This window comes from Mandrillus leucophaeus, unplaced genomic scaffold (genome assembly GCF_000951045.1).
Source record: "Mandrillus leucophaeus isolate KB7577 unplaced genomic scaffold, Mleu.le_1.0 Scaffold39, whole genome shotgun sequence".
NCBI lineage: Eukaryota > Metazoa > Chordata > Mammalia > Primates > Cercopithecidae > Mandrillus > Mandrillus leucophaeus.
In genome coordinates, this window is record NW_012104142.1 from 4125721 (window position 1) to 4145498 (window position 19778).

Sequence of the window (19778 nt, forward strand, 5' to 3'; positions counted from 1 at the left end):
TATCTATCCTTGCTATTTGTAATACTGTGATTTATAATAAGAAATATATGTGTGTGTGTGTGTGTGTGTGTGTGTGTGTGTGTGTGTATATATATGTTGGTCTTCATTCCATTTCCTGGCAGCACCTAAAACCTTTGAAACCTCTGAAGTGATGTGTCTTTTTCTATCCTAATGAGATGACTGATGGTGGGGATGGGGGCCTCAAAATAGTCCCAGGAGGAGGGCTGATTTCCTGTGCAACCTACCATGTGATTAGAAAGTTGGTACTTTCAGTCTGGGTGGGATTTCAGTCCTGGCCTCCAGGGAAAGGAGAGAGACTGAAGACTGAGCACATTATCCTGGCCAAAGACTTAATCAATCTTGCCTACATAATGAGGTCTCCATAAAAACCTAAAAGGACCATTCCAACAGCTTCCAGGCTGGGGAACTCATGAAGGTATAAGGAGCCTGGCATATATAACCTTCCCCTATACCTTGCCCTATGCAACTCTTACATCTGGCTGTTTCTTAGTTTCATCCTTTCAAGATATGCAAGTTATAGGCCGGTCACGGTGGCTCACGCCTACAATCCCAATAGTTTGGGAGGTCAATGTGGGCGGATCAGAGGAGGTCAGGAGTTCGAGACCAGCCTGGCCAACATGGTGAAACCCTGTCTCTTCTAAAAATACAAAAATTAGCCAGGCATCGTGGCACAAGCCTATAATCCCAGCTACTCGGGAGGCTGAGGCATGAAAATAGCTTGAACCCGATAGGCAGATGTTGGAGTGAGCCAAAATCGTGCCATTACACTCCAGCCTAGGCAACAAGAGTGAAACTCTGTTTCAAAAAGAAAAAAGAAAAAAAAAAAAAGGAGTTGGGCGCGGTGGCTCACGCCTGTAATCCCACCACTTCGGGGGGCCAAGGCGGGTGGATCACAAGGTCAGGAGATCGAGAGCATCCTGGCCAACATGGTGAAATCCTGTCTCTACTAAAATACAAAAAATTATCTGGGCGTGGTGGTGCACCTGTAGTCTCAGCTACTCCGGAGGCTGAGGCAGGGGAATCGCTTGACCCTGGGAAGCAGAGGTTGCGGTGAGCCAAGATCGCACCACTGCACTCCAGCCTGGGCAACAAGAGCGAAACTCCATCTCAAAAAAAAAAGATAAGCAAGTTATAGTAAGTAAAGTGCTTTCTTGAGTCCTGTGAGCTGCTGTAGCAAATGACCAAACCCCAGAAGGAGGTTGTGGGAACCTCCAGTTCACAGTGAGGTTGGACAAAAGTGGGTAACTTGGGAGCCTACGGCATGTGATTAGCATCTAAGGTGGAACAGTTTAGTGAGACCCAATCCTTAACCTGTGGGGGGTCTACACTAACTCTAGTTAGTACAAGAATTGAACTGAACTGTAGGATAGTCAACTAGTATCAGATATTGGTTAGTGTGGGAAATAACCACACATCTCGTGTAGGCAGTGAAGTGCTGAGTGCGTATTATGAGTGAGAGTAAAGAGAGGAGAAAATTTTGTTTTTCTTATACAGAATATATGTGTGTGTGTGTGTGTGTATATATATATATACATATTTTTTTTTTTTTTTTTTTTTTTGAGACAGGGTGTCTCACCCTGTCACTCAAGTTGGAGTGCAGTGGTGCGATCTCAGCTCACTGCAACCTCCACCTCCTGGATTCAAGCAATTCTCCTGCTTCAGCCTCCCGAGTAGCTAGGATTACAGGCATGTGCCACCACATCCAGCTAATTTTTGTAGTTTTTTCAGTGGAGACAAAGTTTCGCCATGTTGGCCAGCTGGTCTCAAACTCTTAGCCTCAAGTGATCCACCCATCTCGGCAGCCTGAAGTGCTGGGATTACAGGCGTGAGCCACCTCTCCTGGCCAAAATGCTTCTTTTTGTCTAACCTAAATACCATTTGAATCCTTTTCAAAAAATGAGGAAAGGACTTGAATAGACATTTCTCCAAAGATGTACAAATGGTCAATAAACACATGAAAAGATGCTCAACATCATCAATCATTAGGCAAAAGCAAATTAAAACCATAATGAGGTATTATTCACACCCAGAACCGAGTATCTATTATCAAAAAACTAGAATATTTTCCAGAGAAAATGTGGAGAAATTGGGACCCTTGTGCATTGTAGGTGGGAATGTAAAATAATGCAGCCATGGTTAGTCGAATTAAGTTTGGCCTAAAGCTGCCTTCATACATATTTTAAGGTTGGCCTAAATGTTTCTCCATACTTAGCTGTAACCTAACGATGTATAAATAGACCTACTCTTGTAGCAAGTACCCAAGTCTCAGCCAATCACAGGCCCCCAACTGTTCAAACCAAGTTCAAATAAGGCAAACTCTAGCTGTAACCAATCCAGCCATTTCTGGACCTCACTCCTGTTTTCTGTCTATGAATGTTATCTGACCATGAAGCAGCCCTAGAGTTGCTCTGAATCTATTCTGGTTCTGAGGGCTGGCCAATTCACAAATCATTCTTTGCACAAATAAGCTGTTAAATTTAATTTGTGTAAAGTGTTTTAATAGTATGTATACACAATGGAATATTATTCAGCCATTAAAAAGGAAGGAAATTCTGGCATATGGTACAATATGGATAGACTCAAAAGAACAAATACCTTATGATTCGACTTATATGAGGTACCTAAAATAGTAAAAATTCAGAGACAGAAGGTAGATTAATGGTTACCAAGAGCTTGGAAGAGGGAAAATGGGAAGTTATTGTTTAAAGAGTTCAGAGTTTCTGTTTAGAGATGATGACAAAGTTCTGAAAATGGATAGTGGCAATGGTTGCATGACATGTTGAATGTATTTAATGACAACGAAGTATACATTAAAAAGTGGTCACGCCAGGCATGATGGCTCACATCTATAATCCCCATGCTTTGGGAGGCCAACGTGGGATCACTTGAGGTCAGGGGTTTAAGACCAGCTTAGGCAACACAGTGAGACTCTATCCCTACAAAAATTTTTAAAACTGCTTTGGCATGGTGGTACACACCTATAATAGTCCCAGCTACTCAGGAAGCTGAGGCAGAGGGATCACTTGAGTCCAGGAGATTGAGACTACAGTGAGTTATGATGACACCACTGTACTCCAGCATAAGTAACAGAGTGACATACTCTCTCAAAAAAAAAAAAAAAAAAAACAGTAGTTAAAAAAGTAAATTTTATGTTATATATATTTTATGACACTTTTTTTAAAGAAAAATGTATCTAGTCCACATTATGTGGAATATGGCAACTGATTCATCATTTATCTGAGATTTAAAATTTTAAGAGAACAAAAACTGCCAAGGATGGTGTAATTAGAGAGAATTTACTAAAAAGACTGTTTGCAAAGACACAAGCAGAGTTAACAAAAACCAACAAGGGATAGTAAAGCACTCTGAACATAAAGAATGGGAAGACAGTAGGCCTTAGTGGGCCAGGGAAGGTAATACTGGAATTACCAGAACTCAGTCAACTATAGTTACAGCTTTGGGAAACAGCTGACAGAAGCTGTGTGGCCTTCAGCAGAGGAATACAACTATTACCACTGACAAGGAGGGAGCCAGGGAAATACACACCCAGACATCACTGTTCTCCCACCTGCTGTCTTCGCTAAACCCTATTGGATAACAAAAGGAAAAGAGTTTATGGATGTAGCTTATAAAAGGCAACCTCTTACAGCATAAAGCTGAGTGGCGAAGGCGAATACAGAGGGGCAAATGGAGACTATGTAGTACAACATGATACATTACTTTACCTCATATTTCTATTTTACTAGCCAAAGGAAAAACTGTAATAAACATGCTTATCAGTACAAAGAAAAACTTCCTGCTGCCACAAAAAAGTAGGCAAGTAACTGGATTAAAATCTAAGATTTTTGTTGTTTAAAAAAAAACAGGCCAGGTGTGGCTGCTCACACCTGTAATCCCAGCACTTTGGGAGGCCGAGGTGGGCAGATCACCTGAGATCAGGAGTTCGAGACCATCCTGGCAAACATGGCAAAACCCTGTCTCCACTAAAAATCCAAAAATTAGCTGGTATGATGGTGCGTGCCTGTAACCCCAGCTACTCGGGAGGCTGAGGCAGGAGAATTGCTTGAACCTGGGCAGCAGAGATTGCAGTGACTCCATCTCAAAAAAAAAAAAAAAAACTAAAAAGAAAGCCCTGCGTTAAGAAATAAGATAAAAGTGAGAAGAAAGAAAGAAAAAAAACCCAGTTTTGACGAGAGATATATGGTCTACCCCAATACGCTCAAACACTGAAAATAACAGACTAAAGGAGTGATATACTAGAATATTAGAGCTGAAAGAGTCCTTAACATTTTTCAAAATTTCAGTATGAGAGGGAACAGTCCAGGGGGGTGATAAGCAACTCCATCACTGTCATAAAGCTCTCTGGGCACTGCGGTGTGTTCCTATAGTCTCGGCTGCTTGGGAAAATGAGGCAGATGGATCGCTTGAGGCCAGGAGTTTGAAGCTACAGTGCTACACAGTGACTGTGAATAGCCACTGCACTCCTGCCTGAGCAACACAGTGAAACCTTATCTCTTAAAAACCAACCAACCAAAAAACAAACAAACAAAAAATCACAAAGCTAGATAACAGCGAAATTGGAAACTGAAACCAGATTTGGTAACTCCTTTCCTCATCGTCTTCCTATCAAACTATGCTACAGAAAGAAATCTGTGTATGTGCTTAATATTGGGAAAATCAACTAGTAAATAGGCTTAAAGAAATAAATAAAATCCCAGACTCATAAGGCTAAAACGTTTAATTTCTTATAGAACTCCAGATTTCCCACAATAACACTAGAGTCTGCCATCTATTTTCTTAACCAAAAAAAAAAAAATGACACTTCGTGAATCTTAACACAGTACACAAAGTATTTCAGGAGCTGACCAGACTTTAATCTGAGCCTAAAGAAAACATGCAGTTGAAAAGGAAATTATTAATGAGTTAGGAGCCATTTTCCTATAGAGCATGAAATTAAAACCTCTAGGCTAAGAGTAATGGGAGTTATGCCAAGGCTTTGACAGTCGAATTACTCTTTCAAAAGGGTGGAATATAGCCAGGTTTAGTGGCTTATGCCTATAATCCCAGAGCTTTGGTGGCTGAGGCAGAAGAATCACTTGAGGCCAGGAGTTCCTAACCACCCTTGGCAAGATAGCAAGACCCTGTCTCACAAAAAACAATTTAAAAAAATTAGCCAGGCAAGGTAGCATATGCATGTAGTCATAGCTACTCAGGAGGCTGAGGCAGGAGGACTCTTTGAGCCTAGGAGTTTGAAGCTGCAGTGAATTATGATTGCACCATGGTACTTTAGCCTGGGTGACAGAGTGAGACTCTGTCTCAAAAAAAAAAGTTGGGATATACATGAAGAAGAATGCATACTCCACTGGTGAAGACGACACAAAATTCACTTCCTAAAATGCATACGAATTACATACAAAGAATAAAAAAGAGAGAGAGAAAAGATGCAGTATCTATAAGACAAAATCTATAATATAAACCAGAAATATTAAAGATTAAAAGTAATTATTTATAAAAATAAAAGCAAGTTGTTTAAATGACCTCTTTTTCAGAAAAAAATATTAACATCAAACCTTTATAGCTTATTTTAAAACTTTCAAACATGCAGGAAATTTCAAAGACTACTATTATGAACACCATATGTGCATTACTTAAATTCAGCAATTAACATCTTGATATACTTGCTTCATCCATTTATCTATATAGCTATTCAACAAACTATTTTTTATGTTGAATCATTTCAAAGTAAATTACAGACATCATTAGGAGAAACATTTTACCTCTAATTTTTTTTATTTTTATTTTTTTTAGAGACAGGGTTTTGCTCTGTCACTCAGGCTATAGTGCAGTGGCACGCTCATAGCACACTGCAGCCTCAAAAGCCTAGGTTTAAGTAGTCCTCCTGCCTTAGCCTCCCAAGTGGCTAGGAACTACAGGGATGTGACAACACGCCTGGATAATTTTTTTTTTAATTTTTTGTAGAGCCGAGGTCCCACTATGTCGTCCAGGCTGGTCTCCAGCTCCCCGCCTCAAGTGATCCTCCCACCTCAGCTTCCTAAAGCTCTGGGATTATGAGCGTGAGCCACCACACTGGCTGTACCCTATATTCTCCTACACAACTACAATATTTTCTGCTACATAACTACATTATCAAATTTATTCAAACTGATAATTACCTAATATCTTCCAATACTAGAACACATAGAAACTTCCCCAAAATTTACAGCTGATTTTTCAAACAAGGATCCATACAAATATGACACATTATCTTTGGTTTTCTCTAGACAGTCTCTCTTAATCTAGAAGAGTTCCTCACACATAACCCTTTTCTCCCCTTACAACTTTAGTTTTTGTTGTGTTAAAATACACCTAATAGGCTGGGCGCAGTGGTTCACGCCTGTAATCCCAGCACTTTGGCAGGCTGAGGCAGGGGGATCACCTGAGGTGAGGAGTTCAAGACCAGCCTGGCCAATATGGCGAAACCCCATCTCAACTAAAAATACAAAAAAAGTAGCTGGGCGTGGTGGCGGGCGCCTGTCCGGCTATTTGGGAGGCTGAGGCAGGAGAATCGCTTGAACTAGGAGGTAGAGGTTGCAGTGACCCGAGATTGCGCCATTGCACTCCAGCCTGGGCAACAAGAGCAAAACTCTGTCCCAAAAAAAAAACAACAACAACAACAAAAAACACATAATATAAAATTTACCCATACTCATTCAAATGGCTATTATTTAAATTAAAAAAAAAACCAGAAAACAAGTGTTGACAAGGATGTGTAGAAACTGAAACCCTTGTACACTGCTGATAGGAATATAAAATAGTGCAGGCACTACAGAAAAACTATGGCAGCTCCTCAAAAAATTAAACATAGAATTACCATATGATCCAGCAATTCCACTTCTCGGTATATTTCCAAAGGAATTGAAAGGAGGGACCTGAATAGATATTTGTACAGCCATGCTCAAAGCAGCATTGTGCACAATAGCCAAATGGCGGAAGCAACCCAAGTGTCCATTGATGGACGAATGGAAAAGTAAAATGGGACACATACATACAAGGAATATTATTCAGCATTTTTTTTCTTAATTATGGCAAGATTTCATCATGTCATTTCACCTTCAAAAGGAAATTCTAGCATATGCTACAACATAGATGAACCTGAAGGATACTATGCTAAGAGAAACAAACCAATAAAAAAAAAGACAAATACTTTGTGATTTCACTTACATGAAGCACCTAGCATAGTCAAATCATAGAGACAGAAACTACAATGATGGATGCCAGAGGTTTCAGGGAGAGGGAAATGAGGAATGAGCGTTTCATGAGTATGGAGTTTCAGTTTGGGAAGTAGTTTTGGAAATGAATGCTAGTGATGGTTGCATAACAATGTGAATGTACCTAATGCCACTGTACACTTAAAAATTATTAAAATGGCAAATCTTTAAGCTGTGCTAAAATATACATAACAGAAAATTGACCATTTTGACCACTTTTACGCATACAATTCAGTGGCATATACACTCACCATGTTGTACAATCACAGCACAACCCTAATTTCTGAAGAGAAAAGGGCAAATATATTGCAGCATTATTCACATTGTGGATTTGTCTGATGGCTTCCTTGTGGTGTGGTTTTGTTTCTTTGTGTTTTTTTGAGACGGAGTCTCACTCTGTTGCCCAGGCTAGAGTGCAGAGGCATGATCTTGGCTCATTACAACCTCTGCCTCCTGGGCTCAAGTGATACTTGTGTCTCAGCTTCCCCAGTGATTGGGATTACAGGCATGTGCCACCATGCCCAGCTAATTTTTGTATTTTTAGTAGAGACAGGGTTTCACCACTTTGGCCCGGCTGGTCTTGAACTCCTAAACTCAAGCAATCTTCATGCCTTGGCCTCCCAAAGTGCTGGGATTACAGGTGTGAACAACAGCACCACAGCACACTTGTGGTGCGGTATTAAATCTTTCTCTATTCCCTTTTTTTTCCTGTAAACGGAAAGTTACATCTAAAAGTTAGATCACAAATTAAGTATTTTTGGCAAGAATTCTACATAGATTATTTTGTATATTTCATGAGTCTTGACTTAGGTTTTTTTCTCTGATGTCTAATCTGTCATTAATCCCATTAAATGTATTTTTCATCTCAAACATTATAGTTTCCATCTCCGAAAGTTCCGTTTGAGTCTTTTTATACCTTTCATGTCTCTATTTAACACGTTCAATCTTGGCCAGGTGTGGTGGCTCACGTCTGTAATCCCAGCACTTTGGGAGGACGAGGCAGGTGGATCACAAGGTCAGGAGATCAAGACCATCCTGGCTAACATGGTGAAACCCCATCTCTACTAAAACTACAAAAAATTAGCTGGGTGTGGTAGCATGCACCTGTAGTCCCAGCTACTTGGGAAGCTGAGGCAGAAGAATGGCATGAACCCGGAAGACGGAGCTTGCAATGAGCCGAGATTGCGCCACTGCACTCCAGCCTGGGCGAGAGAGCAAGACTCCGTCAAAAAAAAAAAAAAAAAGTTCAATCTTCATTCCAGTTTCCTGAGCATATGGAATATGCTAACTGTTTTAAATCCCTCTTTACTAATTCTATCATCTGTGTCACTTCTGTTTTGGTTTCTAATTTTTTTTCTCATCAGTATGAGTCACATTTTCCTACTTCTTTGCATGCCTAGTAATTTCTGACTGGATGCCAGACATTGTGAATTTTACCTTGTGTGCTTTCTCATAATCCTATAACTATTTTTGAGCTTTATTCTGGGCCATGATTAAATTAGTAGGGAACAGTTTTGGCCCTTTCAGGTCTTGCTTTTAAGCTTTGTCAGTCTGGGCTGGAGAAGTATTTAGTTCAAGGCTAATTTACCCACTATTAGGGCAAAACCCTTAAGAGACTCTACATAGAAACCCCATCTCTACTAAAAATACAAAATTAGCTGGGCGTGGTGGTGCGCACCTGTAATCCCAGCTACTTGGGAGGCTGAGGCAGGAGAATCGCTTGAACCTGGGAGGCAGAGGTTGTGGTGAGCCAAGATCGCGCTATTGCACTCCAGCCTAGGCAACAAGAGCGCAACTCCATCTAAAAAAAAAAAAAAAAAGAGAGAGAGAGAGTCTACACAATGATCTGTAAGATGGTTTCCACTCTGGTTGGTGAAAAACAAAAAAACAAAAAAACACCACTATTCCTAATTCGGCAAGCATTGTTTTATCTGATCTTTTCAAGTGATTACCTTCCTCGCCTCAGAAAGTTTCCTCACATATATCCACTGATCAGTTCTCAGCCGAATACTCGGGAGGGATCCTCTGCAGTTCTCTGAAGTTCTCCCTCTCTGCAGCTATCTCCAGTTTTCTGCCCTGCAAACTCCAGATGCTTTGGCCTCCCCAGACTCCCTCAATTAAGGGAAACTATTGTGCTCTGCCTGGGTTCCCTGTCCCTGTTGTGCAGCTGGAAAACTGTCTAGGCAGCAAGCCAGAGCAATCATAGACCTCATCTCATTTCTTTCCTATCTTTCAGGGATTACTCTCCTTGGCTGCACAATGCTCAAAATCTAGACAACCACTGTTTTACACATTTTTGTCTGCTTTTTTAGTTGTTTCAGGCAGGAAGATAAGCCTAGTCCCTGTTACTACTACTTCACCAGAAACGGAAGACCAATTTTTTTGTCCCTTTTATTCATCTCTTTCTCTGAATTATTTTAAGGCAACTCAAATATTGTATCATTTCACTGCTATACATTTTGTTATGTCTCTCCAAAAATATGGATTTTTGACATAATCATGTCAGTTATACTCAACCAATTTAACCATTCCTAAGTATGATCTAACACCAGTCCATACTCCAATTTCCTCAATTAAAAAAAAATTGAACAACTGATAGCTTAAACTCTTTTTAATGCTAGCATTTAATAGACACTACTCTGTGAGAGGTACTATGCTAAGTACCTGATATCCATTACCTTATTTAGCCCTCAGTAATCCTTTGGAGTAAATATTATTATTACTCCCATTTCACTGATAAGAACACCAAAGCTTGCTGGGCATGGGGGCTGACACCTGTAATCCCAGAACTTTGGGAGGCCGAGGCAGCAGGGTCACTTAAGGCCAGGAGTTTGAAACCAGCCTGTGCAACATATTAAGACCGAGTCTCTACAAAAAAGTTAAAAATTAGCCAAGTGTGGTGGCACACACCTATAGTCCTAGCTACTCAGGAGGCTGAGGTGTAAGGACTGTTTGAGCCCAGGAGTTTGAAGATACAGTAAACTGTGGTCACACCACTACACTCCAGCCTGGGTGACAGCGCGAGACTCCAACTCAAAACAACAAAAAACCAGCAAAGCTCGAAGCTGTTAAAAAGTTTGCCAAGGCTGGCCGCAGTGGCTCACACCTGTAATCCTAGCACTTTGAGAGGCCGGGGCAGGCAGAGCACTTGAGGTCAGGAGTTAGAGACCGGCCTGGCCAACATGGTAAAACCCCATCTCTACTAAAAATACAAAAATTAGCCAGGAGTGGTGGCGCATGTCTGTACTCCCAGCTACTAGGGAGGCTGACGCAGGAGAATCGCTTGAGTCCAGGAGACGGAGGCTGCAGTGAGCTGAGATCACGCCACTGCACTCCAGTCTGGTCGACAGAGCCAGACTCCGTCTCCAAAAAAAAAAAAACACAACTACCAGTTTGCCTAAGGTTATAGCATGGCAAAGGCAGGTTTCTCTGATCACACTCTATTTTCTAAAAACAATTGTGTATCTTTATTATTTTTTTGAAATGAGGTCTCATTATGTGGCCCAGGCTGGTCTTGAATTCCCGGGGTCAAGCAATCCTCCCACCTCAGCCTCCAGAATAGCTGACATTACAGGTGTGTGCCACTGCCCTGGCTCCCAATGGAATTGCACTTAACCATTATGCTTCAGTACCATCTCAGGACTTATTAGCATAGAATATCAGACAATATCAATGCTTACATTGAAAATCAAATTCTAAGATTGCTTAATTTAAATGCTATTGCAGGTCAAAGACCTGAAAAAAATAATAATGCTACTTTATTTGAAACATATCACAATAAAATCTGCTTAAAATTTTTAAAAATACAACTTTCAAATCTAAAAGTGAATTTTAATTGAAAAAGCACAAGGAACTTGGTTGAAATGAAATTAACTATCATCTAACTAGAGAATGCAGATTCATTTAATTATAATGTGCTACCACAGCTCTTGTCAAGTAGAACAGGTTGCGATGACAGAAATATTTTGTATCTGTGCTGTTCAATACAATAGCCACTAGCCATATGTGAGTACTGGGCATCTGAAATATGTCTAGTAAAACTAAGAGAAACTGAATTTTTTATTTTCTTTATTTTTAATGAGCTTAAATCTAAATTGTAATTATCTGTTCATCTGTCCGTTTTCACCACTAGGCTGTAAGACCCTTGAAGAACAGAACATATTTTCATCTCTCCTTTCAATGTCTTGATACATATTAGAAATCTGTTTGTTGATATGTTGTAGAATATGTGGATGGAATTTTCTAGATGTGTCCAGGTAAATTCTCTAAATATATTAGACTGATAAAGGTTACAAAGTACAGACTTACTTTGTCGGATTATATCCTTTGTCTATTCTGACTTTTAAAAAAGATGAAATATCAGCCAGGCCCGGTGGCTCACGCCTGTAATCCCAGCTCTTTGGGAGGCTGAGGCAGGCAGATCACAAGATCAGGAGATCGAGACCATCCTGGCTAACGTGGTGAAACCCCGTCTCTACTAAAAATACAAAAAAATTAGCCAGGCGTGGTCGCAGGCACCTGTAGTCCCAGCTACTCAGGAGGGTGAGGCAGGAGAATGGTGTGAACCCGGGAGGCGGAGTTTGCAGTGAGCCGAGATTGTGCCACTGCACTCCAGCCTGGGCAACAGAGCAAGACTCCCGTCTCAAAACAATAAATAAATAAAACAGATGTTATATCTGATTTACTCATTTATTCACCAAACATGCTCTGAGCTTATACATTTGACAAAGACTCTGTTGTGTACTCGGTATACGATGATGAATAAGACCCAGTTTCTGTCATCAAGAATCACTCAATGTAATAGACAATACATACAATTGCTCCACAAAGTAAGAAGACTACTTTAAACAGATAAAGTAAATTATGAGAACCAACAAGGAAAATAACCACCTGAGGGTAGAGGGAGTTTCTACATACTGAACAATAATTCATTAACCTAGTTTAACGATGAACAGCAGCTCACCAGTTGGGAGATGGCAGAATGGTGGAGAGGCATTCCAAGTACAACAAATAGCCTATGTAAAAGCATAAAGACACAAAAAGACATGGCGAACAGGGGGAGCAAAAAGTATCTCATTCTGACTAGAATATGGGAAAACGAGTAAAAAGGGGAGGAGGATAAATTAGAGCTAGATTCTAATACTCTTTTGTGCCATATTACAGTGCTGACTCAATCTTATTAGGATGGTAGGCAAAGTATTCATGTTTACTTTTTTTAAAAAAAGGAAAAAAACAGCTTGCTAATTCCCATACTCAAAGAACAAACTTTAAAAAGCAAACTATAAATTATAATTTCTGCTTATAACAGACACCAAATCCAAATTAACGGTCCAAGCAAGGTTATTAGAATAGGCACTTTAAGATTTTGTTGTTTTTGAGATGGAGTCTCACTCTGTCGCCCAGGCTGGTATACAGTGGTGCCATCTTGGCTCACCACAACCTCTGCCTCCCGGGTTCAGGCAATTCTTATGCCTCAGCCTCCCAAGTAGCTGGGATTACAGGAGTGTGCCACTACGTCTGGCTAATTTTTTGTATTTTTAGTAGAGACAAGGTTTCCCCATGTTGCTCAGGCTGGATTCGAACTCCTGACCTCAAGCTATTCTCCTGCCTCAGCCTCCCAAAGTACTGGGATTACAGGCATGAGCCACTGCACCTGGCCAAGCAAGCACTTCAAGTTTTAAAAAAGCAACATTAAATCACTTTGAAGAGAAATGCAAGCACTGTTTGTATACTTAACTGATGTGATATCTTTCTCAAATACTACACTAAAGTTTCAATTTTCTCATAGTAAAACCCATCTTGAACTTAATATTAGTCTAGGAAACATTTATGATCTGCAAAAAATTGATCGCCCTGTTAGTTTGGGGAAAAAAAGATGAGTCTACTTCTAGCCATTTCTTGCCTCATAAACAGAACTAAAACACCTCTCCCACGATGTGGCAATATTTAACTTTTCAATGCCAGGTTATTAATTATATTTAATGTCAATCACTTCTCACGGTTGTACAATTCCACAGCTACCTTTTTTTTTATTTTTTCAATTAACATTCTGTTATCTGTTTTACCCACAGGTATCTTATTTACAGGTATCCACTCTATCGTGCTCTTAAAGCAAGACTGGCCAGGCATGGTGGCTCATGTCCGTAATCCCCATATTTTGGGAGGCCAAGGCAGGCGGAATGCTTGAGCCCAGGAGATTGAGACCAGCCTGGGCAACATAGTGAGACCCCGTTTCTACAGAAAAAAATTGTTTTAACAATGAACCATCAGAATAAGGCATAAAGATACAAAACTAATGTTAACTGTAGTTTTAAAGTTAACACCCAGTAACAGCAATTAGTTATAATTATGGTAATTTATTTTACATACCATGTTCAAAATAAAGTGGTTTTGGATTGGCGCAGTGACTCACACCTGTAATCCCAGCACTTTGGCTGGCAGATCACCTGAGGTCAGGAATTTCAGACCAGCCTGGCCAATATGGTGAAACCCCATCTCTACTTAAAATACAAAAAAAAAAATAGCCGGCTGTGGTGGCGGGCACCTGTAATCCCAGCTACTCGGGAGGCTGAGGCAGGAGAATTGCTTGAACCCAAGAGGCAGAGGTTGCAGTGAGCCAAGAACGCGCCATTGCACTTCAGCCTGGGCGACAAGTGTAAAATTCTACCTCAAAAAATAATAATAACTTAAAAAAAATTAAGTGGCTTCTATACTAACAGTTTAAACATAAAATAATGAAAAGAACCAAGCATTTAATCATATCCACAACATGTATTTAAATATTTAAAACATTTTTATTTACTATGTATTAACTGCAGTTACTAATCAAGTTCACCCACAGAAATAAAAATATCAAGAATTTATTTTAACAAGCTGGCCAATACATAATATATTTAAAGTTATAAAACCTGAATATTCCAGACCAAAGGTACTAAACATGTAATAACAGTACAGATACACACACTGGAAGAGTTTAAATTTTTTCAAATTCTTTAAGTTATTAAAACAATCAGCATTAAAAACAGAAAAAAATCAACACGTAAACTGTAAATACAATTTTTTATATTGCAAAAGGAAGCCAAGTTCTCTTTATTTATTTATTTATTTATTTTTTGAGCCAGAGTCTTGCTCTGTCGCCCAGGCTGGAGTGCAGTGGCATGATCTCTGCTCACTGCAAGCTCCGCCTCTTGGGTTCAGGCCATTCTCCTGCCTCAGCCTCCCCGAAGTAGCTGGGACTACAGGCGCCCGCCATGACGCCCAGCTAATTTTTTGTATTTTTTTTTTTTTTTTTTTAGTAGAGATGGGGTTTCACCATGTTAGTCAGGACGGTCTCGATCTCCTGACCTCGTGATCTGCCCACCTCGGCCTCCCAAAGTCCTGGGATTACAGGAATGAGCCACCGCGCTCGGCCCCAAGTTCTCTTAATTAAAAAAAAAAAAAAAACCCACGAAAATTATTTTAGTGAACATCTGTTGTTTTTGCCTATCCAGCAACCAATCTCTCTTCTCCAGAAAGTATCACCTCAATTTTTCTTTAGGACCTGTCACCCACCCTTAATTCAAATGGTTTCAAACTATATCCCTCTCCTTCCCACTCCAGGATAGGGACAAATTCCAAGCCTAGCCACACAAAGCATTCCATCACTCTGGCCACAGGGACTGCCTCTCTAAGATGGGCAAAGACCCAAGTCAGGTCAATGAAACTACCATACAGTGGTGTGCTCGAACTGCAGAGAAAGGAAAGTTCTCTTTCTTCTTGGGTTTCTGAGGTTGAACGAAGTAAGCCTAGCGCTGGTATTACAATCTTTCCCAGGGAATCAGACTCCAGAGCCTTAATTACTTTTCCACACTGAATCCCAAATATGCAAAGGGAACTAGGGGTTACCTGGTAGTGAGAGAAAAGATAAATTAGGACTTTGACTTTCAATATTGTATTTTCCATAATGTTTCCATTTTTCAAAAATAAGCATATTACTTTTATAATAGGAAATTTAAAACATTTAAAAATATTGTCCATGTTTTCTTCTCAAATATGCTCAGATATTCATATTTCAATATCTTAAAAGTATTAACAATTTTCTCATAATTTACCAAAGCACATAGAATATCCATCTAAAAACAATCACCTTCTTCTTCTGGCACAAAATAAAGCTATTACAATATTTTCATTTTTAAATTATGAGTGGGAAGCCAGGTACAGTGGCTCACACCTCTAACCCCAGCACTCGGCAAGGCTGAGGCAGGCGGATCACTTGAGTTCATGGGTTCGAGACCAGCCTAGCCAACATAGTAAAACCCCATCTACTAAAAATACAAAACTGAACCAGGCATGGTGGTGCACTCCTGTAATCCCAGCTACTCGGGAGGCTGAGGCAGGAGAATCGCTTGAACCCAGGAGACAGAGGTTGCAGTGAGCCGAAATCACACCATTGCATTGTAGCCTGGGCAACAAGAGTGAAACTCTGTCAAAAAGACAAGAAAGGGCCGGGCGCGGTGGCTCAAGCCTGTAATCCCAGTACTTTGGGAGGCCGAGACAGGAGGATCACGAGGTCAGGAGATCGAGACCATCCTGGCTAACACGGTGAAACCCCGTCTCTACTAAAAAAAATACAAAAAAACTAGCCGGGCGAGGTGGCAGGCGCCTGTAGTCCCAGTTACTCAGGAGGCTGAGGCAGGAGAATGGCGTAAACCCGGGAGACGGAGCTTGCAGTGAGCTGAGATCCGGCCACTGCACTCTAGCCTGGGCAACAGAGCGAGACTCCCTCTCAAAAAAAAAAAAAGACAAGAAAAGAAAAGGGAAGGGGAGGGGAGGGAGAAAGGGAGAAAAAAGAAAAGAAAGAAAAGAAAAAAGAAAAGAAAAGGAAAATATGAGTGGAAAAAACAGTTTGAGTAAACCTTGAGTAAAGGCGGGAGGATCACTTGAGTCTGGGAGTTCAAGACTAGCCTGGGCAGGCCAGGTGTGGTGGCTCAGGCCTGTAATCCCAGCAGTTTGGGAGGCCGAGGCAGGTGGATCACCTGAGGTCAGGAGTTCGAGACTAGCCTGGCCATCATGTAAAACCCCATCTCTACTAAAAATACAAAAAATTAGCCAAATGTGGTGCCTCGCCTGCAGTCCCAGCTACTTGGGAGGCTGAGGCAGAAGAATTGCTTGAACCCGGCAGGCGGAAGTTGCAGTGAGCCGAGATCACACCACTGCACTCCAGCCTGGGCAACAGTGTGAGACTTCTTTCCCACTCCCCAACAAAAGGACCAGCCTTGGCAAAATGGCTGAACCCCATCTCTATTTAATTAATTAGTTAATTAATTAAAAACTGGTTATCATTTTAAAAGAGATATATTATACAATTGTATACGGAAAAAATGGTTAATGTTCAGCACGTGCTGCAGCCATTGTAAAAATGGCTCAAGAGATAAAGCTAACTTTAAAGATTGAAAGTGGCAAAATTGGGTTTAAAAAAGCTTTATCAATTATATTAGTCCTATAACTCTGAATAGCATAAGATCTGAAGGAGTTGGTCAGTTAAATATTTCAATTATAATTATTTTGCATAATACTGCATTATGGAGAAATTTCATATCGTTTTATTCTTTTGTTGTTGCTGTTTTAAGAGATAGGGTATCGCTCTGTTGTCCAAGCTGGAGTACAATGGTACGATCACTGCTCACTGCAGCCTCAACCTCAAGGGCTCAAGTCATCCTCCTGTCTCAGCCTCCCAAGTAGCCAGGACTACAGGGATGCACCCAGCTAATTTTTGTGTTTTGTAGAGATGGTCTTGCCATGTTGCCCAGGCTAGTCTCAAACTCCTGGATTCAAGGGATCCACCTGGCCTCCCACACTGCTGGGATTATGGGCCTGAGACACCACACCCAGCCTGTTTTATTCTTAAATACAGGCAAGTTATTCTGGAGATTCACTTCTTAGGAATGTAAACAATCTACTGAATATAGTAAATATAAAGGAAGACAGCAATAAACACTTTTGTTCTCTTCCATTTATTAGCTTTTATTAGTTTCTATCATTCTTTCCCTTTCTCCCCAGGCACACAAGCCACTCCAGAATATTCACTTTTTGTTAATATTATGTTTTACGACTCTCAGTAAGGACACTTAGAAGATGTCAGGGACACTTGCTTGATACATTAGGTAGCCAGAGTGATGCTCTTAAGTAGAAGAGACAATCAGAGACATACCAACGGTGGGGACAAAGAGTAGCTGGAGGCAAAAGCCACCTTCTTACAGAAAAGTGGCAATGGATTCTAAAGTTTTTAGGATAAGGCAACATTCAAAAAGCTCCTTACCTTGTCCACACCAGAAACACAGTAGGTGGGTCATTCTGGCCAACACCTTTGTCTCAAGATGCTGACGTTTATTATTGTCATATGGTCCAATGAAACCTAAACTCTCCTACAGCTATCAACACCGAACTTGTTTCACCTAATGAAATGGAAACTCCTTTCTTAATACTGCTAGATCACTTCCCCACATGCCCAAAAGGGATGTTTCAATATAAACAAAGGCATATCAAAAAAGCCACCCGAACAAGTGCGATAGAAACATTTACTGATAAATAGGAAGAAAATTGGCGTTTCTAAGGTACCACAGGGAGAATAAAATACTTTACTCTAGTCCCTTAGCTATAAGATATTTATTTTATTTATATTTACTAATGGCCACTGTATTTTTTAAGGCATGGTAAAGGGAAGGTAAAGAAACCATCAACCATAAGATTACAGAGAAGGCAACTTAAAGAACAGTTTGTTTTCAACTCTTCTCCTAACATTCACAGAGTCAATAAAATCTAGCTCTTTCTCAAAACAGCCTATGGCCGGCCAGAATGGGGCGGTGAAAAGAAAACAGAGAGAACGTAATGAAAATGGGAAGGCGCTGGAAAAGATAAAAACTGAACAGTCCGAGTAACCTGCACTTTGCATTGCTCCTTTGAGTCCTCACTGATTTTCCACTTACTTCGATTCAGTGGTTAATATTTCTCCGTATTAGAAATCCATCTGTGAACTCCCGCACCCACTTCCAACCACATCCACAAATTCCAAAAGAGCCAGTCAAGGCTACTAGAGTGTCCCACTTGCCCGTGAGGAGGGGGGCGTCGGCGCCAAGTTCGGAAGCCGGCACTGAGAGAAGTTCTCCCGGGACGGGAGAAGGGACGGGTTGGGGTGAAGAAAAGTGGAGGACGGGAGGCAAGCATGACTACGGACTCCTCTCAGCACCAAAAGCTGAGCGCATCAGGGAGAGACAGGTATCCCGCCAGACCCGAGAAGTAGCCGGATGCCTGGGACGGACAAACGGCCAGCCTCGGAGCCCAGTTCCCTAAGGCTGTCTCGCCAACCCCCTTCCCCTTCGCCTTCCCTAAATTGCTGTCTCCTCATACCCTCCAGAGTCCGAGACTCACGCGTCCAAGCACCAGCTCCAGCGGCTCCTCGGTCAAAGCCGCCCACCTCTGACAGCCATAGAGATGAAACAGCGGAGACAAACCTCCACCTCCTCCGCCCACCCTCACGTGACTCTCCTAGCCGCTGGGCCTGTCGGGATCTTGGCGACAGGCGTGTGGGAGGGGCACAGACGAAAAGGAATGGGGAGGGGCGGGGAAATCAACGCGCCACGCCCCAGCCTCGGACCCCGCCCTAGCCCGGTCACTCCCCCTTACCCGGCTCGCGTTTGGGCGGGAAAGCTGGAGAGCTCCCAGAAGCTGTCGGGCATTTCTTCTGGTTTTTTTCCCCTCCACAAGGGTCATAGGAATCTGTTGAGAAATTTATTGTGGCTCATGAGACACCTCCTCGGTACCTGTTTTCATGTTGGCTAAGCAAAAAGGAGTTCGTGAAAAGAAAACTGGACAACAGTGAGTTGGAAATTGTTTCTTTCCAACTCCGTTTCGTTTTATCAGAGATAAAATTTTATCAGAGTTAAATGTTCCTGTTTCATAACCTTGAGCCTTTTTTGGATTTAGAAACCCTCACCACTTCCTCTACTGGATGGGTTTTTCAGGTGTTTTATTTGCAGACTAATATTACTGCAGAGTTTATAGTCTCTAAGCCACTAAAAAAACATGTTTTCCCTTGAAGAAGGTTTTTGTTTTTGTTTTTGTTTTTGAGATAGAGTTTCACTTTTGATGCCCAGGCTGGAGTGCAATGGAGCGATCTCGGCTCACCGCAACCTCCTCCTCCCGGGTTCAAGTGATTCTCCTGCCTCAGCCTCCTGAGTAGCTGGGATTACAGGCTTGCGCCACCACGCCCAGCTAATTTGTATTTTTAGTAGAGACGGGGTTTCTCCATGTTGGTCAGGGTGGTCTCGAACGCCCGACCTCAGGTGATCCGCCCACCTCGGCCTCCCAAAGTGCGAGGATTACAGGCATGAGCCACTGCGCCCGGCTGAAGAAGGTGTTTTTATCAGAAAAATGGGATGGGAAAGGATTCTCGCCCCTGCTGTGGAAATAGAATGGAAATAGGACTATAATACCAGAGAGTGTGTTTTTTTT

General features: G+C 41.4%; 1 protein-coding gene across 2 annotated transcripts in view; it reads right to left on the reverse strand.

The window, feature by feature from the left end:
* The window catches only part of MICU1 (mitochondrial calcium uptake 1), a 295337-nt gene extending 276461 nt beyond the window's left edge, over positions 1 to 18876 (reverse strand). For both annotated transcript variants that reach the window (XM_011991109.1, XM_011991108.1), the window contains exon 1: positions 18696 to 18876. The gene's annotated coding sequence lies outside the window, so the exon portion shown is untranslated. The remainder of the gene's footprint in view (positions 1 to 18695) is intronic.
* Between the last annotated feature and the right edge of the window lie 902 nt (positions 18877 to 19778).